General features: G+C 42.1%; 1 pseudogene; it reads left to right on the top strand.

Moving 5' to 3' along the window:
* Positions 1–19,143: 19,143 nt before the first annotated feature.
* On the top strand, positions 19,144–19,685 carry LOC123789933 (T cell receptor delta variable 1 pseudogene; annotated as a pseudogene).
* The last annotated feature ends 3,037 nt before the right edge of the window (positions 19,686–22,722 follow it).

Genomic DNA, 22,722 nt, shown 5'->3' on the forward strand with positions numbered 1-22,722 from the left:
TGCAAACTTTCTGATCTGTGGAAATTGCTAAGGGTGATGGAGACAAAAGCAAGAAGTAAGACATTGGTGACAATCTCTGTGCCCTACCTCCTTACCCATCTCCCGCCAATGGGGTAGAAGGGGCAGTCATGGAACCCCAAGGAAGTTTGTAGGAATCTGAGAGTAGAAGACTTACAACCAATTCCTATCAGAACGCCTTGGTGACAATATCCTTATAAGTTTCCAGAGATGGCTGTGCAGTAGTGCCAAAGGGCTCAGAGAACCCAAGACAGCCTGCTTCTGGTAGACTCATGTTACGGCACATGAATTTTCACACGTACACAAAAAGCATGGAAAATAACTCAGAGAGCCTCAGTGAATCTGGAGTGGCCTCAATTTTATGATAAAAAGGACATGGAACATGTGGATCAACAACCAGAAACCTACAGGGACTCAGACACCTGGACGGATGACCCAATGCACTGCACCCACGTGCCAGTGGGGGCAGGGTGCCCTCAAGCAATGCCAGGATCATTTATACCCTCCAGAACTTATGTCATTCCAAGAAGGTGGGAGCTGGGGGCAACTCGAACCAGTGGAGAAAATCCTGACCAGATTTCGAAAATTAGGATTTAATTGTGAAAACCTTCTATTTGCTTAACGTAGGTTTTCAGATACCGGGCAAATGGTTGCTGGAATTAGAAATTCAGTTGTTATAGAAAAGAAATCTGTCTTGTTTTGTATATCTGGGTCAATGGCAAAATGTTTAGCCACGACATCTCTATTGATCAAATCAGCCATATTCAGTATCTTCTCTGCTCCTACAGAAATAACAAATGGCTTTCAAGTGTATTACATCCCCCCCACACCCGCCCACTCCCAGGCCTACCAAAAGTTATGTGCTCTTTCTAAGACCAGGAAACCAAAACACTACAGCTAAAAAACTAGTATCCTGAATACTTACTAAAGGAAATAGTTTGGGTTAGTATGGAATTTGGTATCACCCTGAAATATGAGGATTTGTTACTAGAGGCGCGGGGGAAAGACATATTCCCTGTTAGGGGACCCTGCTGACAGTGAAAAGAATGAAGGGGGTGATTGGCAAGCAGTCCTTTCAAAGAGGCACATAAACAAACATTGAAAAACAGTAAACACATAAGATAATTCATTTGGACACTTTTATATGTAGCATGTATAGGACTTAAAATAACATTCCCAAGTTAAACTGAAAACATTACTATGTAAATGCCACAACTAAGCCAAATGAAAGAGTAAATACCAGCCTTGCAAACTGGTCTCCCTTAAGGGCACTCAAAGGCTAGGACTGCATGCTGTTTTCCAAAGAAATGTCCTCCTCTCTATCCATCTTCTCTGTTTTGACAGCAAACCCATTGACCGGCATATGTTTTGTGAAATTTCTGAACAATTGACTTTCAAGGCCTAGCAAACACTCCTTCTCCACCTTCTTAGAAACCTCCTAGGAGCCACCGTGGCCAATTAAAAACATCATAAATCTAACCCCAAAACTGCATTATTTCAAAAAGAGATTGGACGCCCCCATTCCCCGCGTTGTTTGTACACATCTGTGTCTGTCCTTTTGCTGAATAGGCCACGCCAGCAGGAGATCATCAATCAGCAGGTGTCACCAAGCCCAAGTACAGAACGGCTTAATAGGAAAATGGCGTCTTTTTTCATTCCCTGTTGTCACCTACTAAAATGTAAGCTCCTTGTTGATCTCATCACACTGAGTTATGTTTTAGTGAAGGGTTGAAAAGACCCAGCCTGCACATATTCTGGAAATTTTGAAATAATGTCTCAGTGAACAGATGTAAATATTTTCTTCCAGCAGCTCTTTGTGGAAATGAATTTTTATGAGCCCAAAACATCCTTGATTTGACCCCGTTTAAAAGTCAAGTTAAAACTAAATACTGAAAGAAAGAAAGAAGAAAGAAAGAAAGAAAGAAGAAAGGAAGAAAGAAAGAAAGAAAGAAAGAAAGAAAGAAAGAAAGAAAGAAAGAAAGAAATTTGACAGAAATGTCAAGAAATTATCAACACCAAGACTTTTGAGACCGAAAATCTCTGGGTTAACAATAAGCTTTTGTTTAGTGGAACAAATTTATAGTATAGGAGAGAGGTAAAAAGCACAGGCTCTAGGTACAGACTATCTGCATTCATATCTTTCATATTTTAGTTCTGACCTTGAACAAATTTTTCCACTTCTTGCTTCCATCTTTTGGAAGAATTGGTATAGTAAATAATACGTACCTCATAGGGTTCGTAGAACCTGGCACATAATAAGTGTTCAATGAATGCTAATTATTACTTGCATATAGGTAGATAAGAGAAGCAGTTAATGTATAGTTATATACCAGTGACTATAAAATGTAAGTGAAATCCGTGCTTTGTACTTTATATTGATAACAAAGGGTTTTGCTTATCTGTTCACCGAGAAGAGCAAAGAACTTTCCTATAAAGAACAAAGAGCTTTTCCTCTAATATTGAAAATGTCATCCTAATGTTTCCAAGAACTCTTAACTAGGAATGTTTGTTACAGAGACCTTACTCATGAGATGTTAGGAAACACTGATTATTGTAATTGTAAACTCCGTTTACCGTGGGAGGCTGTCCCGACTCACTGGCCAAGTGATCAGCAAACACTAAATGTAGCATTGCTGATTTAGGTCAAATTTATTCAATCAACGTAGAAGGACTGAGCAGACTCACCAAAATTTTGTAACATAGCTAAAGGCATTTCTCACTGTAAAAATAAATTAAAAAAAAAAAAAAAAGATGATTCTGGGGTGCCTGGGTAGCGCAGTCGTTGAGCGTCTGCCTTCGGCTCAGGGCATGATCCCAGAGTCCTAGGATCAAGCCCCGGATCGGGCTCCCTGCTCCGCTGGGAGCCTGCTTCTTCCTCTCCCACTCCCCCTGCTTGTGTTCCCTCTCTCGCTGGCTGTCTCTCTGTCAAAATAAATAAATAAAATCTTTAAAAAAATAAATAAGATGATTCTAACAGATTTACTTCAAATCACATTGCAGTTTCTTTTTTTGAGATGACAACAGTATCTTCTGTCTGACAGCGTTCAACTTGCTTTCGGATGTATTCAGTGTTTTCTCAACTTCAAATGCACTTGAAAACCCATAAGGGAAGGAAAAAATATCCTTGTTCATGTTCAATAGTTGCATGAAGAACACTTTCCAAAAGTCATATCTATCAGTGCCTTCCGCAAGGAACTCTTACGGTACTCTGAAAGCGTGATGGTGATGGGGAAGAAAAGTCAACGCTGTTCCCTTCTTGCCTTCCACTGTGTGGAACAATGTAATGTGTCCTTTTCCTAAACTCTCCGACTCCACCAGGATGAGGAGACGTGGAGGATGTGGCTGAGAACTAAGGCATCAGGAGTACTTAGGCCCACGACGGCTTGAGTGGTTTCCTGTGGCCTAGAGTCCCAGGCCTGGGTGAGCAAAGGGCAAGGAAGAAAGGAAGGAGGGCCAACGAGGATGACCAGGACTTTTTTCCCGCTGGGACAAGGTGATTAGCAGATACCCAGATGTGCTCCTTCCTCTCATACTCACTTTTGGCTTGGCTCTTAACTCCTACCCAACCCTCACTAAATGTCTAGAAGAGCCCACACAAACTGACTGAGCCACCAGATACCCCAAAGCAGCCTCCAGAAAAGGCCCATGGTCCCCCAGTGGGAAATCTGCTCCTCCTACCAGGACTGGGAACTAACACTGGGTACAAAAATGAAGACTATATGATAGGTTCAAGTTCCGGGCTGGAAACGGAGAATAAGCTTGATGTGTCGGTATCTGAATTCCTGAAACTTACCCTCCGTCAATCACACTTTTATTCTTATGTCAATCCTCAGTGAGAGAGGTTCTGTCCCAAGCCCCATTTATTGCTGGGTGCCCCTCCACCTTTGTAAACATTGAGACCTCCTTTTTACATCCAAATTTTTTGCAGATAGTAATGGATTTTCAATATCCACTGATTAAAAAATAGTATTATGAATACAGTAATACTTTTAAATAAATGTGTTTGTTTTTCACTAACCACAATACATCCATGTGAATTTTTAACCTAGAAGGAAAAATACGTATAAAACAAACTTCTCAGAGCACCTGGGTGGCTCAGTTGGTTAAGAATCCGACTTGTGATTTCAGCTCAGGTCATGATCTCATAGGTTGTGGGATCGAGCCCCACTGAGCGTGGAGCCTGCTTGAGATTCTCTCCCTCTGCCCCTACTCTCTCTTTCTCTCTTTCTCTCTCTCTCAAACAAATAAATAAGTCTTTAAAAAAAATAAATGGGGGCACCTGGGTGGCTCAGTCAGTTAAGTGTCTGCTTTTGGCTCAGGTCATGATCCCGGAGTCCTGGGATCAAGCCCCATATCAGGGTCCCTGCTCAGTGGGGAGGGTGCTTCTCCCTCTTCCCCTCACCCTGCTCATGCTCGCTCTCTCTCAAATAAATAAATAATCTTTTTTAAAAAAATAAAGTAAATAAAAATAAAATGAAAATAAAACGAACTCATCACCGTGCCTGACACAGTGAAAGCACTCAGTAAAGGGTAGCTACTCATGAATGCTGCTAATGAATGACAGTGCTATTGTCGAAGTTTACTCAGTCCACAGGTAATGCGTGGTATACTTGTGGATTCTGAGTCTTAACAGCTCCTCAGTAACATATGAGCTGTATACTAGGCTCCGAATTTCCCACAGCAGTAACTTTGTCTGATTCATATTTCGACACCAGCAGCGTCAAGCACTGTGTCTTGCTTATAGACAATTCTTTTTTTTTTTAAGATTTTATTTATTTATTTGACAGAGAGAGACAGCCAGCGAGAGAGGGAACACAAGCAGGGGGAGTGGGAGAGGGAGAAACAGGCTCCCAGCGGGAAAGCCTGACATGGGGTTCAATCCCATAACGCCGGGATCACGCCCTGAGCCGAAGGCAGACACTTAACGACTGCGCCACCCAGCCGCCCTGCTTATAGACAGTTCTTGATAAATTAATTGAATTGAATCTACTTCCCTCAAATGTCGTGAAGAGATGAAGTATCTTGGCTCTGCTCCTTGGCATTTTTAAACTTCTTTATTGTTTTTAAAAAAAATTTATAGGCTTATACTTGTTAAAAAAGAAGATGAAGAAGAAAATGGAATGTTATTCGTGAAAACTAAAGGAAAGACTTCTTGGAGAAGAACTGGTATGGCAGAGTTCTGCTGGAATTCGTTCTCAGCATAACCTGAGCATAATTCTGCTCAAAGAGCCAGGGCACTAAGAAGGACTCAGTTTCTGGTTACCCTAAAACTGGTGACAGATAAAATTGGCCTGCTGAATAATCTGAGTCCTTGTCCTTTTAAAACAGATTGGTTTATGTCCTAAAAAATAAAAAACATTTATGAACAAATATGAAAATTTCACACCTCAATAGAAACGTGGACGAAAGCCATGAAAAAGTCAATTTGCTAAAGAAACAATAAAAGTGATTAATAAGATTTTGAAAATAAATTCAACCCCACAGACAATTAACAAAATACAAAATCAAATAATGAGATGTAGCATATTTTTACTACAAATTGATGGGGGTTGGAGGGAACGGGTCCTTCCTAGAATACTGAGGGGGTGGTAAGACACACTGTCATACACTTAGATGCTAATATTTACCAAAATCCTTAAGAAGGTTAATATCGGTGACCTGAATGCTCATCGGTAGTAGACTGGCGGGCTAAACAATGGAACGCGCATGTGTGATGGATGGCAGAAAAGGACACAATGGCATGTGCCTCCCTGAATCCATGCTCTTTGCAACTTGGCTGCTCTTCCTTGAAGAGGTCGATGCTATCTCTCCATCTCTTAACTCTGGACTGGACTTAGGATTTGCTTTGGCCAACAGAATGTGGCAGAAGTGACGGTGTACAAGTTCTGAGCCTACACCTTATGAGACCTTGCGTGCATGAGACTATCCTGCCTGCTCTCTTGAGACCTCTGCTTTTGCTATGTGAGTAAGGCCAGGCTAACCTCTTAGAGGATGAGACCATGTGGACCACAGCCATGTCAGCCCAGTTGCCACTGAGGCCCTGGACACATGGGAGAGCCCAGCCAAGATCAGCAAATTGACCTGTAGCCGATCACAGTGGACTTCAGATGTACGAGGGAGTCCAGCTAAGACTAAAAGAAATATCCAGTTGAGTTCCACTTACATTCCTGACCCAGAAATAGCAACTAAATCTAGAATATCATGATTATAAAGTCGCCATTAGAAAGAATGTTATAATGATATGCATTGGCCTGGGAGGATGTTTATATGATATATTTATTGGAGAAGAAAAGCCGACCAATAGTGCTTATAGTAAAAAGTCCATATTCTGCAAGAGCAAAACAAAAGAAAACCTATACACTTAAAAGCCTATACAGTAAGGCACGTGTGGCCATGCACCCCTGCTTGCCTCAGGAGGGTGGGCTTGGCGGGAGAGGAGGAGGATGGAGAGGCTGACTTTTTCTCCCACCCATCTCTGTATTATATGATGGTAACAGCCAGCGTGAATCATTTTTGTAATTTAGGGATTTAGATTTTTAAGAAAAATTATAGTAACCAACGTTGAAGTGAAGGGCTAAGGAATGCTTTGGAAAACCTGAAGTCTTCTTCTTTTTTTTTTTTTTTAAGATTTTATTTATTTATGTGACAGAGAGACAACCAGCGAGAGAGGGAACACAAGCAGGGGGAGTGGGAGAGGAAGAAGCAGGCTCATAGCGGAGGAGCCTGATGTGGGGCTCGACCCCAGAACACCAGGATCACGCCCTGAGCCAAAGGCAGACGCTTAATGACTGCGCCACCCAGGCGCCCCAAACCTGAAGTCTTCTGATTGAAGACACAGAGGTCCAGCGGTGGAAAGACCATGTACTTTGGATTCTGAGCTTTGCTGCGAGGGACAGAGAGAGAGAAAGAGAGAGTTCATTTATGTGCTTGTCTCATTAATTCTACTCCTGCAAATTTAATTCATAGGAATTAATCTAAATGTGCATCCATAATTATACAGAAGTATTTCATTGTATACTTTTTATTATGTCAAAAATTGGAAAAATATAAATATCTACCAGTTGTGGAGTGGTTAAATAAATCATGGCAATTTCTCTCCAAATGCAGCCATTAAAGCCATATTAATAATCTGAAAATACTCTAGCTGTTAAGAAAAAAAATACAATAAATACAACTGAATATGCCCCATTGTTACAATTCTGTAAATGCACATATATAAAGCTAATACAAAAGTCAACGAAGCTTATCTCTGCATGTTTGATTTAGAAGGTGATTTTTATTTTCTTCATATTTTTTCCTGTGTTTTCCCAATATATAGAATGAATATGCATTCCTTTGAAGTCAGAATAAAACAACATACTATAAATATTTTTAAAGAGTCCTGAGAGAGGGAGAACAGGGACATAACAGAGAAATAGGTGAGAAAATATAAGAACACCCACTTTCTTTTTTTTACCTTCCCCATGATACCGAATTAAAATCTGCCAAGCAGAAGACATTTTAGGGGGGGTATGAGACAACATCAGTGGCAGGATTGAATATTTATATATACCGACTGGAATGATCCATCAGGGAGAAATTGATAATGCAGAGGGAGAACCTAACATTACAAAGTCCTTGAGTTGGCAAAGGTGACAGGGGCCAGCACGTAAATGGAGGAGTCGGCCTTACAGTGAGCAGGGAGGATTCATCCGTTAAACAGAAGACAAGGCAGAGACCACAGCTTCACCTGCAGTGGGGTCAGCAGACTTGGAGTGAGCAGGTGAAGAAGGTGCACTCTGGTTGCTTCTATTCTCTTAAGGAAAAAAGAAATGCATTTATTAGTTGAGTGTGAAGAGTGGGAGGAGAGGAATGAGAAAGGTCTATGCCGTGCCTGCTTTCCCTCTGATTTCAATTTGTAATGTAGCAGAAAACCCCACATTCAAGACTCATTTTCTAAGCACTCTTAATGGTTATCTATGTGTTTCTAAAAGAAGAGAAGAAATGGGGTGGTAGAACAAGGTTCTGGACCATGCTGAGCTCTCATGTTTGTGGATGAAATACAACACCTACGAGATAATAGGGAAATAATTCAGCCAACAAGAAAATACTTTTCAATCAAGACACTTGCTAAATAAAAATGGGGTACCATTTACAGTACCAATGGATATATTTCTATTGTCTCTAGTCATCCTTCTGAAAGCCAGTGCGGGAGGACCTCTAAAAGGGGTTTATGTAGGTAAAAAATTAAGTCAGAGTGGCTGCGGGCTCAGAGCTGGGGTGCAGGAAGTTAAATGAAGGATGGTGGAGCCATGCCCGTATCTAGAAACAGAGAGTAGCCTGAAGCCAACCTGTGAGGAAAGAGCCAGCTCACACCTCAAGGGCCTCCTCTAGCAAGACCCCTGTTGGAAACGAACAGGCGTTTGGGGTGTTGGCAGAGTCCTGCTTGGGCAGCTCAAGACACAGGCAAGTCCAGAAGCCCACAGATGATCGCTGACCCTTCTCGCATTTACCTCCTCTGCCTGGTACCTTCTCTCTCTAACCAGCACCTGCCACTCCCCACCTGCCACCAAAGTACACACACCATGTACTCAAAACCATCATTAGACCCTAACTTAGACATCACTTCTGGTGGGAATCCTCTTGGGTGGCTCTCCATCCACCAGACCAGATCTAAGCTGTGTGAGCTCAGCGATCATGTGTCTCTTATTTACAGTACCTCCAGCACTTAGCACAAGCATCTGCATATGCTGGGAACCCCATACTTGTGGAATCTGTGACCCTCAGTTCTCATTCACCCTGCAGCACAGTCAAGCCTTGGCCTGGAGAATGTGCAACTGTCATTTTAGAGACGGGTCTGAAAGTGTAAAAGCGGAAACAAGAAAACAGATCAATAGGCAAGGGTTTTACAAGATGAGCTGGTAGCCTGTCCTTCCAGAAACCCCACTTCCTCTTCCGGAACAGTAGTGCCAAATAGCTCCAGGGACTCTGAATATGACCGGTCAGTATCCCCAGCAGAGGGGAGACTGTCCACAGTGGAAGGCCCACCCAGTTGCTCCGGTCTGGACCTGATGATATTCTTCTTCCCAGTTAGGGATGGCCTCAGCCTGGGACCGGGTCACATCTCAGGCTCTGCAGCCCCGGGAATGCAGGGAAGTTATATCTGCCAGTGGTTTGGGGCCTCTATAATGAAGAATTAACTTTCCCAAAGAGAAGTCTGGCCTTTATCCTCAGCCCCTGGGAGATGATCTCAAGGCCCTGGAATGTTCTGCCTCATAGGGAGTATCCTTGTTTGCCTGAGGACTTTGGCCACCATCTGTCTAACAATGTGATTTATGATGAGGGCTTTGAAACAAGCCTTTTGAGTTTCTCAACCTCCAGAGGAACCTAAGACGAAAGGTATTATCCAGAACTTTTAGGAGGAGCTATAAAGCTAAAGGTCAGCCACATGAGCAATATGTATGATCAAGTCCTAATGAAAACTTTGAACCTCTGGACACTAAAGGCTCATGTGAGCTTCCCTGTGCATGTCACACATCATGGTGGGGAGGAAATAACACAATCCAGGTCTGCACAGGGGAAGGATGACCGAAGTTTCATGTTTAGAACCCTCACAGATGTCACCCTATGCACCTCTTCCATTAGCTGATTGTGATTCTTATCCTTTTGCTATAATAAAACTAATCAGAAGTGTAGCACTTTCCTGAATTTTGTGAGTCATTCTCTAGGACTATCAAACTTGAGGGACTATGGGACTCTCCAAAGTGTAGCCAGCTGGTCAGAAAGGAGGGCGGCCTAGGGACCTGGAACTAGCAATTCGTGTCTGAAGTGAGGGCAGTCTTACAGAGGCTTATGCCCTTACCCTGGGAAGCCTGCCCTAGTACCCAAGTTACTGGTACCAGAATTTATTGGAGAGCTCTTCTGATGGAAACATGGGAAATTGAACCAATGCTACCTGACACCTACCTGGAGTCCCTAGGAAGCCCATCAGGAGAGTCCTCTGCTCTCTCCTCTGACCCATAGGTCCCAGATAGGCTCCAAGGGCCATTAACTCCAACAATGTCTGTGCAGGAGAGGAGCTATGATTCTAGTCTAGAAGAACACTAGCTGTGTTATTGATTAAGATTCGAATGTTACAAACAGCTTCCTAGTAGGTGGAAGATTTATCTTATTCTTCTGCATAATTAGAATGATTATTCGACAAATGGATGCTAGTCAGTGAACTTCCAAGAAGAGGCTAAATTCGTCAACCTCATCAGCTCACAGTCCTGGCCAGGGACCTATATTACTGTGCTTCCCGAGAGGGCACGAGAACAGAATGGTGGCAAAAAAAAGCCCGGGCTGCAGGAGCCTGGAGATGCCAATACACACACACGCACACACACATACACACACACACACACACACACACACACACACACAGAGGAAGACACTGGGAAAGAGCAATTGTGAGTGGTTGGTCCTCTGGGGCCTGGGAGGAAACTTCTGATTATATTTGGAAAACATTCCCACAGTGGGGCCTAGAGAATGGAGACAGTCATGGTGCCCAGACCTGCTTCTGGGCAGCATTCTCCTCCCTGAGTCTAATCCCGGAGGTAACTGGGCAGCAGATGAAAATAGTATTAGCTCAAAACAAAGCAAGTCATTTTTTAAAAAATGACGAGCTGTCTGAGCTTTGCCTCCCTGCAGAACTCAGAAACCAAGCCAAGCCCTCTAGCTTGGTTGGATGTCTCAAATGGAATATTTCTGACTTCGTCCCTACCTCTCCCCTATCACGCAGGAAGGAGAGTGGGCTGGGACAAGCAGTTAAGACAGCTGTTCCCCTCTGCTGGCTTTCCTGCGGTCCCCCAGGCCCCTCACGCACCCGGAACCCTGAGGTTCTGCTAGTGCAGCCAGACCAGTCTTCCAGACGGTCTCTCTCCTCCGAACTGTCCCAGGATCCCTCCTGAGAATAGGCTTTCCCTGAAAACACAGTGTGTTCCCACTTTCACACTCAGACCACTCCATTTGCCTCAAGGACTCTCTACTCCCCATTTTTTAGTACTGAACCCCTGGTGCATACCTATCTGAAGATTATGTCCCTCATCCTTGCCCACTCTAAAACCTCAGAACAATCGTGCTGCTTTAGATTGCATTTATCAGTGGACAGGTCGCAGGCACTGTGTTAGATTGCAAAGATATAATGCTAGAGGAAAAATATACCTGACAACAGGTCCCATATTGTCTAACAGGAAAGATAGGATAAACAGATACATAAACAAATATATATGCAAATTGGGATGAGTGTTATGAAAGCAATAAACAGGAGGCTGAGAGGAGATTGAAGAGTGCAATTTACATAGGGTAATCAGGAAATGCTTTTCCCTCCCCGGGAAGCAGTGAGTGAGGGGGTGGAGAAAAGTCAGAATTTTTACACTAATGAACATTCTACTGCTGGCAAACACGGAACAAGGGGAAAGGAGTTTCCACCCAACAGAGACATATGAACACATCGATCACACGGTCCAGTGAATGACACTACTCCACAGGGAATGTTAGCTCAGATTGGTGCCAATCCACCACACCTCTAATGTCACTTTCCCTGAGATAAGATGGTATGCGTTTGCACTGTATCTTCCAGGAAAATTGTATTGTCAGAAGAATAGAGCACAATTAGTTGATTTTCATGGCCACCAGTGTTCTCTTTATAATGGTACTCTAGAGAGCTGTGCTAAATGACCAGAGATCAGAATACGTATGGGTGGATATCTAGTTAGCGACTTGAACTTCTCAGGTCCAGCCAGCTTCTAAATTTCCGTTCAGCTCAGCAGCTCATTATCGTGTTCCTGGAGTTAGCACCCCAGCATAAAACATATCATCTGCATCTGCCATTGCCACTTTTTTAGCAAAACCCATATGGACCTTGAGAGTGCAAATCTGAAAATCCCAGGGCATTTTCTCTAATTTTTCCAGGAGGGGTGATGGAATTCGATCTGAGGACAACAACAAATGTGGTGTGACATGATCTGAAGTTAAGCAACCTTGTTTTTCTTATGCAACTTTTTTGGAAATCGGTATGACACCACACCCAAACCAAAACAGCACACATTTATTATCTCACAATCCCATGGGTCAGGAGTCCAGGCACAGCCTCGCTGGTCCTCTGCACAGCGTATCACAAGACTGCAATCAAGGTTTTGGCTGGGATGCATTTTTCATCTAAAGGTTTGACTATGGAAGAATCCAAAGCCATGCTCATTCAGGTTTGGGGCACAATTCATTTCTTTGCAACTGCATGACTGAGGAGCCAGCTTTTTTGCCAGCTGTCACCTGGAGGTCCCCCCACACACACTTATTCCCTAGTGGCTGCCCAGAGTTCCTAGCAGTCTCCTGCAGTTCCTTTGGGCTTTTCCAACATGGCTGCTTATATCATCAAACCAGCAAGGAGAATCTTTCATCCTAGTCGGCTGAGACAGAAACTTTTCTAATATAACATAAAACAGGGGGATGATCTATCACCTTTGCATATGGTGCTGGTTAGAAGCTAGTCACAGGTCCCTCCCACACTCAGGAGTGGGGATTGTCCAGGGCATGGATGCTGGGAGACAGGGATTTATCTCTCTACCACAGTCCACCATCTGACCCCCAAAGATTCCTATCCCTCCTACTTGCAAAATACATTCACACACACACCCAAAGATCTCAAGAGTCTCATCCCATACCGCGTTCAAATGCAGGTCCTGGGTGTGATCTGTAAGGTACAGCTCCTAGGGCACAATTCCTCTCCATCTGTCAAGCTGTGAAACAAGTGATTTGCTCCCCAACACCCGGATAACAATGTTAGAACAGACATGACCAGGAAGGCATAAGATAATAGCTGTAGACATTTGGGTCCAAAAGAGGACGGACGAAATGAAGGGTAAAAAGGACTGACTGAAGTCCAGCTGGACAAACGTTAAGAGTTCCTTGATTAGATTTGCAGCCTGGAAATAATTCTCAACTGTGCCCTCTTGGCTCTTAGTTCCATCCTCGGAGTCATCTCTCTTCTTTCACGAAAGGTAACACATGTTTGCAGTTGAGTAGTTTTATTAACCTGTTTCCTGCCAGTCTTAAGGGTCCGACAGCCCCCTTTTATTTTGTATTCTGTCTCTCTCAATCCAAGTTGGTAGAGTTTCTGCTGAAATAATTTTTTCAAAACTTCGTGGGTCTCCTTGTGGATTCCAATGAAGTTTACTCCTTTAGAAAAAAAGCCACACCCGGATCCTTTCCAGATAACCTCCCTCTGTGGCTCCTCCTCAGACAGCTGCAAGACCATCCCCTTAAGCTTCCTCGAAGTCCCATGGTTTGGTCCAAAAGCACAACCAAACCTCTTGAAAGAGCTCCTTGTGTGACTGAATACTCTTGCCTTTCAATCTCTCCGAGGTTTTAACAAAAGTTTATATATCTAGTCATACTCTGTTGTCTTCTTCTTGCCACATTATCTTAATTTTAGCCTCTTTTTCCATTTGAAGAGATTGAAAATTTTCAGATTCGTCCAGTGCTGGTTCCTTTTTGTTTAACAATTCTTTCCTCAATTGATCTCTCTTCTCTTCATCTCATTATAAGCAGCAAGAAGAAACCCAGTGGCAACTCCATACTTGGCTTCGACATCTCCCCAGCTCTACAACCACATTCAGCCTTCTGCATAACTGTGGGAGGCGATTTCAAAGTTTTCTACCACTACCTAACAGGATTCCCCTCCTCCAGTTCCCAATAACATGTTCTTCACTTCCTTCTAAGACTTCATGGTCATATCCTTGAAGCCCAGATTTCTGTTAACCCCGAATATAGGGCAGATAGAGCTTTATCTAGAAAAACATGGCCTGGCTTCCCTCTCTGATGCATGCCAGGAAGCCAGGACCATGCAGAGAGTCAGTTTGTAACTTAAAGCCCATGAGGGGTCAGACCTGAGAGGTATTTCAAGCACTGTTTCTCTCCTCCCTCCATCTATTCCCAAGTATTTGGCATCGACCATCTTTCTACATCCAGAAATAGAAACTCCCAGAAACAACTTAGAAACTCCATAGGACCGCTAGCAGTGCTATGCTTCTTTTAGGGAGAGACAGTGGGAAGAAAATCCTATGGCTATAACTAGAGATAGAAAGAATTCCCAGGTAGTGCAGGCTGAGGCTTTTCAGAGTTTTTGTATCTCATTTGTTCAGAGTATGAGAAGGTCAGAAAATCAGGATAGAGAAGAAGATATTTAAGTATGGTACCTTTATTTGTTTGTTTGCCAAACTAAAATGCTCTAACGGCTTTTTCCATGTCATTAAAATAAGGAAGTTAGGCTAGGGAGCCTCAAAAGGTCTTTTAATCCTAATTTTTGTGCGTGTGAGTCTATGGTTTGAAAAGATGCCATTTAAATTAGTGCTGGTGTTGAAGTGTAACTCTCAAAATATTAGTCTTGGCGCTGAGGCCAAGCCCTTGGTGAAGGTTTAGTTGATAGCTCGGAGTTGTTGACTCCTATTCCAGCCACCCAGAACTCAGGGAAAGCTGAGTGAAAAGTAAGTTCTAAGAATTAGGAGGCCAATTTGGCTAATCAGCAGTCAGCTTATAAATGAAAACGAGCACCTTCCTGGGAACATCACAAATACACACCAAAAATCTGTCACATTCAAATTCCAAGTGTCAGTGTTCGATTTTATAAAATGGATTAGGTCCCCCGACTGGAGATAAGGTAAACCTTCAGATAAAATATCTCCTTTTTCCATCTCCCAACATCTCTTATTTACTCTCCTACCATTAGTAATTCTGCTTCCATGTATGTTTACATTTATTCCAGAGCAGTTGCTTGCATTGTTGTCTTGTTTTTTCACTCAAGTGTAGACTTTAATATGGTGATACTGGAATGCGTCCCCACAGTCCCGGTGGTCTAGGGCTCAGGGCTGAGCCCTTTTTAAAAAACTCTTCAATTTATTCTAATGTGCAGCCAGTCTTGAGAAGCATTGGCCTAGGACATTTTAAAGAGGCTGCTCCTCAGTCTGGCCTCTAGGGGGCAGTCCTGTCCACTAACACAATTCCCAGAACTATGAGAACACGCGGACACTATGGGGACCGGTGAGGCGCCGGAGGCCGAACTTAGGGCAAAAAAAGGCTAGGGCTGATAATTAGAAGCCTGAATAATAATGAGGTCATTGAAGGCAAAATTACTTTTAGATTCTCCTAAACTTTGGGAAACTCTGTGAGCAACACTTTCCTTTTCCTACAAGTGCGATTTTCCTGAGGCCTGTCTTACACCCAGTCCCAGGCTTGTAAACCTCTTCATTGTGAGAACCTGCCCCATTTCATTATCATTTCTTTGGATACGGTTCCCTTCGTAACAGTTTCATCCTTTATTACAGCCCCCCTCAGAAGAATAACTTGGTCAGAAGAAGTTGTTCCTTTGTCTTGAGCAGGTCACCCTAACCTTCACATGGGCCCGTTGGTACTCATGTCATCCTTGACTCTTCTGGAATGACAACTGCAGCAGCCAAGATCTCACGGTCTTCTGAAATATTTCTCAGAAATGACTTGGATAAAGGCCACAGAGGTTTTGTGGTTTAAATGTAAAGATGTATCAAAGTAATGGTGAGTTGTGGGGTTGGGAGGAACTGGGTACACGGTTAGTTCAAGGAGCTCAGGAACTGTCGTAATAAACATGCAGCCACCTACCTATCTGGTTAAGAATCAGTAGTGGACTCTGGGACATTGATCTTTTTTGAACATCCTTAAACATCTTTTTTTAATATCCTTAAAAAATAAAGTATTACAAAGAAATTAGAGAAAAATTATACCAATTTAAAAAACGGCAATAGGGGCACCTGGGTGGCGCAGCGGTTAAGCGCCTGCCTTCGGCTCAGGGCGTGATCCCGGTGTTGTGGGATCGAGCCCCACATCAGGCTCCTCTGTTATGAGCCTGCTTCTTCCTCTCCCACTCCCCCTGCTTGTGTTCCCTCTCTCGCTGGCTGTCTCTATCTCTGTCAAATAAATAAATAAAATCTTTAAAAAAAAAAACAAAAAACGGCAATGGATATGCACAAATAATTTCCAAATTAAAATAATAACAAATACAAAAATGACAAGAATCTAACCTCAGTGATAAGATGCACATGAAAACAACAAGGAAATAATTTTTTTTTCTCTACCAATCGTTAAATAATATTTTTAAGCATTAGATGCTGATGTCATGAAACAAAACTCAGAAAACGCTATAGAAATGTCAGTGTGTATAGTCATTATAAAGGTTATTTGTTAATACGTATAAAATAATTTTACTCAACAATTCTACACCCAGAAATTTATCCTTAAGAAATAGTCAGAATAATGGACCACAAAAAAAGCAAATCTCAATAAGTATTAAAGAATCAATGTCATACCGATCAGGTTCTTTTACTACAGTGAACAAAGTCAGATACTATTACTAAAAAGCCAACTTCAAATAAAAAGAAATGCGCTCCTGAATAATTTATGAAACAAAAAAGAAATTATAATTGAATTGTTAAAATATTTACAACTGAACAATTGTGAAAGGCCCACATTTTAAAACTTGTGCGATGAACCAAAGCAGTACACAGAGAAAATTTTATAGCCTTAAAACTAGATCAAAACAAAAAGACTGAATGTGATGAGCTAAACATTCAATCAGAAAGTTTTAAAAGAGAATAAGAGCATACGACAAAAGTAGGAGGGAAAAAATAGTAATAATAAGAGCTGAAATTAAAGAAATAAAGACAAAGAAGGGAAGGAAAGAGTCATTTTTAAATGGTTCTTTGAAAAGAATCAGAAAATGGACAATTCTCTGATAAAATCTGTCAAGGAAAAAAGCAAGACAGAAAAATGTGTAAAGGAAGATCGTAACTACATAGTAAACATTTAAATAATTACAAGACAATGCAAGGAGTAAATTCATACAAATAAATTTGAAAACTTGTACAAAATGTAAAACTTTCTAAAAATTATAGTCTAGCAAAACGGACAAGAAAAAATTGATAACTTGAATTTATATGTAAATTAAAGAAATTTAAAACTCCATGCATACATATGGTTTCACAGGCAAGTTACATCAAATCCAAGACCAATAATTTCCATACTTGAGTACTGAGAAAGACAAAAACAAGAAGACATTTTATGAGACCAAGAGAACCACAATGACAAAAATGAACAGATAGATTGTACATGACAATTATAGACCAATATTACATATGAAAAGCAATGACTACTCCTAAAACTTACTTACCAAACCAGCATTGGATATTAAAAAGTGTTACCAGTGCACCATGATCGATTAGGATTTATTTCAGGAGTATGAGGAGTGTTTAATATCAGTGCAACATACCGCACATAAAGATATTAACTATAAAAGTCTCTCACTAAATGCAGGAAAGTGATTTGGTCAAGTTTAACATAGTATTTATAATTAAAGGCTTTCCACAAACTAGGAAGAAAAGGGAACTTACTTAACCTGGCAAAGGGAATCTTTGAATTTGTTTTCAAAGTGAGATGTTAAAAGCATTCCCTTAAAAATTTGAAAAAGACAACAATTTCCAATATTATTCTTTCTATTCTACATTTCACTAAATGTCTTAACGAGTGCAGAAAAATAATAAAAACATCAGAACTGGAAAGAGAAAACACATTTACCATTAATCACACATGGCTGACTCCGTTTCTGGGGGAGAAAGTGTACAAATGAGCCTAGAATATCTCTTTCTCCCAGAAAACTAGGAAAACTATCACGGACCACAGAGGTCATATCAAAAAGACCAGGAGCCAGCATGAAAGGATTTCTGCTGGTAAAGATGGGACAATTCCCACAACAAAAAGATCATGAATCCAACAGATTGAAACACACCACGTATGTTTAAATCCATGAGTTCATAAAAGAATCCTCCTCGATTACTTTTGGAGATTTATCATGGTTGCCTGGGATTTACTTGGGACTATTTCGGGGTTAGTACTGAAAAACCCCATGTCCTGAGGAATCCCCTCCATCTCAGGCAAACAGGAATGGCTGGCCACCCTAAAGGTCACCAGCTCATTATCTTGAAAACTAATAAATGAATGGAAAGAATCACACACTTAACCCCAAAGAAAAATCAAGTAATTGACAAGGAAAATTTATCTTTATAGAAATACTTCAGTTAATGAATGAAGTAGAAATGATATCATTAGAATATCATCATTTTGCAAACCAACTCCTAATCAAACAATAGATCTAGTCATTGTTTATGAACAGTCACTAGCAACACACACACACACACACACACACACACACACACACACACACACAAGACAATCTGACATTACGTGTCTCCTGAGTAAAGTACACAGCCCCAAGATGTCTGGGATTTGCTTTAAACTAAGCAGAAGTGGGAGACGTCAGATGTGTGTAGGATGAGGAGGGTGAAAACTAACACGATCGGCCATGAGTTGGTAATTGAAGAACCTGGACAATGAGTACGAGTGGTTTCATTACACTATTCTCTCTTCTGTGGATGTTTGCATTTCCCGTAATTAAAAACTTTAAAACAACAGAGCTACATACAAATTGTCAGAAAGGCAAAGACTTATATTTACAGTGTCCACTGAATCGTATTTAAACCAGTCAAAGAGGAAAGAAAACGTTGTCAAACAGTGGTGCTTAAACAAATTCAGGCACGCTGATACGACAGAGTAGTGCGAAGCTGTAAACAGCACATGTTCACATGCAGTGAGTGACTGTGACACGCTCATGTACATAACGGTAAACAAAAATACTTTAATTTGATCCCAATTCCCTGAAAGTACGCATATTTGCATTAAAAATACTGAAAGAAATACAGTGAAATGTTAACAGTATTTATCTCTGGGTGATGAGATTATGGTTGGATTGTATTGTCTACGTTCTCCTTTTTGGTTATGTCTACATTGGACAAGTTTTCATGATAAACAGCATGCAACATGTTACAGATCAATTAGAGAAGAGAGGCCTGGAGGAAGAGAGGCAAACACAGACGGCAGGAAGTGTGACTCAGCTTGCATGGGCAGAACCCCGGCTTCCAGCTCTATAGAGCAAAACCGCAAGGCCACCCAGCTCCAGTGACACTACAAAGGGCCTGGCAGGTGGCAGGCAGAATAAGAGCCATTGCTCAGGCGGGAAGGACCCCGAGGATGCAGTCCAGGCTGCTGGCTGTGTTATGCACATTGGCGGCCTTCATCCACCTTGGTAAGGAGCGCACCAACCCTGCGGCCAGGGTCCGAGGAAGGAGGTTTGGGAAAGAAGTTAGAAGAGAACATGACTGTGCCTTTCCCCACTTTGTTTTCTGGGTCAAAACCTGAATCTTTGTGACAGCTTTCTTGGCAGCAATGGCAGCAGCTAAGTCCTGTTTTTCTTCTTTTCTACAGGATCCAGATATGCGGACAAGGTCCGTCAATCTCCGAGTACAGTGCGTGGAGAGGAGGGACAGTCTGTGACGTTGGACTGCAGCTTCACACTCAGCTATAACTACTATGTGATGAACTGGTATCACCAGCCTCCCAATGGAAAGATGACTCAAATCATTAGCATGTTTTCTGATAGCAGCAGCCAAAAGCAAGGACGATATGCTCTGTCCTTTCAGAAAGGAAGCAAATCCCTAAAGCTGACCATCACAGGCTTGCAGCCTTCAGACACAGACGTCTATTTCTGTGCTGTTGGAGAAACTACACAGTGAGAAGAGTGACAGGGAGAGCCTTACAAAAACCCCCTGCGCTCAGCATGAAACAGCCACCTGCTCCAGGAGCTTAGGAGAAAACAACCCGCAGGACAGGAAAAGGGTAGACAGAAGACACGGTGGGTGGCACTGGTGGGTCTAGAGGAAGCTGATGAATGTTCTAGCAACAATCTTCCCACATCTCGTATCAAAGAAAGAGTTGTGGTTATAAGATCCCACCTCAAAAGCATTGTCATCTCGGAATCTTGGTGCCTGAGGATGACATAGCTGACCGAGATACTCATCTGTCTTTTCCATCTGCCCAATATCCATCCCCCTTTTCTGGTGACAACACCTTGATTTTCCCTGGGTAACCAAGCCACACCTCCTCCTACCCCATATCTGGGTGTAGATGAGGCAGAACCCACCCTTGTGCTCCCTGGCCAATTAACATAGTTCACCTCTCTGACCACAACAATTTGTTCAAGGATAGGTACCTGGCCCAAATCCCCAACCCAAAACTTAATGTGAAATTCTTAGGACTACTGCTGGGGAGGTAAGAGGCGAGGCTGGAAACCTAGAGCTGCCAACAGCCCCCTTCCCACCACAAAGGAAGAGCATGATCCTGAAAAGAGAGGGTGAACTGAGCTCCCACAACATTGTTTGAGGCTCCAGACCCTGCAGTGATTAGAGATCTACTTGGGACTTTTCAGCTGTACACACCATCTGCCTTAGCTTATATTCCCCCAAAGAAGACAAGGATTCAAGTGCAAGTGGTTTAGTTGGGAGGTGATCCCAGGGGCTCTGGGAAGAATGACAGGAAGGGAAATCAGCCAGTGAAGGGCACGTGTGTTCTCAAGCCAGCTGCCACTGCGGGCACCCAGAGTTTCATCCTACCAGGGATTTCTGAGAACCAGTGTGAGACACTTGCTTCAACTTGTCCCACTTGAGAGCCAAAGGAACTAAGGTATTGATACCCCAAATCTCGTGTGTCATGGGTGGAAGATAACTCCTGGGGATACGAGTGCTGATTCCCCAGCACTTAAGTCTGCCAAGCAGGCTGGGCAGTAAGAGAAAGCCCTTAGGCCAAGAAACTCAAGTTCTGGCGGGAGGAAGGGAATAGTGTGCACCCAAGTCATAAGCACAAAGGGCTAGAGGGAAGACACCAAAATTGCAAGATAATTATTTTCTCTTTTCTTATAAATTATTTTGAGTTGGGTTTTCCATCACTTGCAATCAAAAGGGACCTAATTAAAAAAGATAACTCAATAAAGACAACATTGGGTAAAATGAATTAACCAAATAAAATATTTGAAATTTAAACTTTTGGCGTGCTGTAGTTGAGAAAGGTTACAACTCTTCAAACTTTTCATATTAGATCAGTTGTTCAACTCTTTCCTCTCACATGATCCCGGGTAGCAAGGAGGAGGGACTAATCTCACACCTGTACCTATTATTGCCCCCGACATTTAGCTGTTCCCTCCCTTTCCAGACTCTTCCTGCTCTGGGTCACCTTGCTTAGTGCTGCCAGATCAATCTCCCTATAGCATCCATCCAAAGAATCGTGCTTGCTTAAAACTTCTGGATTCCCTGTGACACTGTGCTTTTCCCAAGTCCAAAATTCTGCTCCTGCTGTTTGCCTCTCCTGCAATATGTTTCCTTCCATTTCTACCTTTTGAACTCACTATCTCTCAAAATCTATTTCACACCTTGATGTTTCTGAGGATAGCACAGTAGCATTGAGCATGCCTAGATCTCGTATCTTGGTTTCTTCTTCTTTTTTTTAAAGATTTTATTTATTTATTTGTTTGTTTATTTATTTATTTATTTATGAGAAAAGAGCATGAGCAGGGGGAGGGGCAGTGGGAAAAGCAGACTCACAGAAGCGCAGAGCCTGACAGGGGGCTCGATCCCACGACACTGAGATTATGACCTGAGCCAAAATCAAGAGTCAGATATTCAACTGACTGAGCCACGCAGGTGTGGTTCGTATCTTGGTTTCGAATTCCATTTTTCAATAAAAGGAACCAGAACTCCTTGGAGAAATGGCTGACTCTAGAGCTGAGGCAAGATGAGGCTGAAGCATCTTAGAGCATTCAAAAAAAAGAAAAGCACCACCACCATCCATGATGGGGCTATGTTAAAGGGACATAGGAATCAACTGAGAAAGCTCGCTGTGGTCAAAGCTGGAACAATTGGAGCAACAAAATATATCAAGTAGTATTGAATAATAACCCAAAGTTTAAAATGAGTATCCAAGGGTCACTGATATGAATTATTGAATAAATAAATGAGGGAGAACAGACCAATCTCCCATGCAGAAGAATTCTAAATATGTAGACACCCCACACTTCCCACTCCTTACGTGTGTGCCTCACACAGTGACTTCCTTGCAAAAGGGACAGTATGGAAAAGGTGACAAAGAGCACCTTTAGAGTGGAAAAACCTGACAAATACCGCCTTAGCCCAGTGATCATGGTCAACATCAACAGAGATAGGTCATGTTAGTAGCATGTCCCCTTGATATGACACGATGAGAAATGGTATTTACCTCCATGGTCTTCCTCCTCAAAACCCATAAACCCCAGTCTAATCATGAGGAAATTACCAGAAAAAATCCCAATTGAGGGCCATTCTACAAAATATCTAACTAATACTCCTCAAAGTTGTCCAGATCTTCAAAAATAAGGAAAATCTGAGAAATTGTCATAGCCAAGAGGGGCCTAAGGAGACATAACTAAATGTAATGTGGTCTCCTAGCGGGATTCTGCAGGAGACAAAGGATATTAGGTAAAATCAAAGTAAGTCTACTAAACTATGAATGCTAATTAATAATAATGTAGTAAAACCAATGATGTATTGTTTTATTAATTGTGGCAACTGTACCATTGTCAGATGTTAATAATAAGGGACACTGGGTGTGTGGTGTATGGAAACTATGTGTACCATCCTCACAACTTTCCGGTAAATCCAAAACTGTCCTAAAATTAAACATCTATTATAAAAACTTACAAAACTGTAGGTTTCATAGGGCCTGCATTTTGTGGAGGGAGAATCA

The sequence above is a fragment of the Ursus americanus genome, chromosome 19, assembly GCF_024610735.1.
Source record: "Ursus americanus isolate L20-20 chromosome 19, mUrsAme1.1.p, whole genome shotgun sequence".
Lineage (NCBI taxonomy): Eukaryota > Metazoa > Chordata > Mammalia > Carnivora > Ursidae > Ursus > Ursus americanus.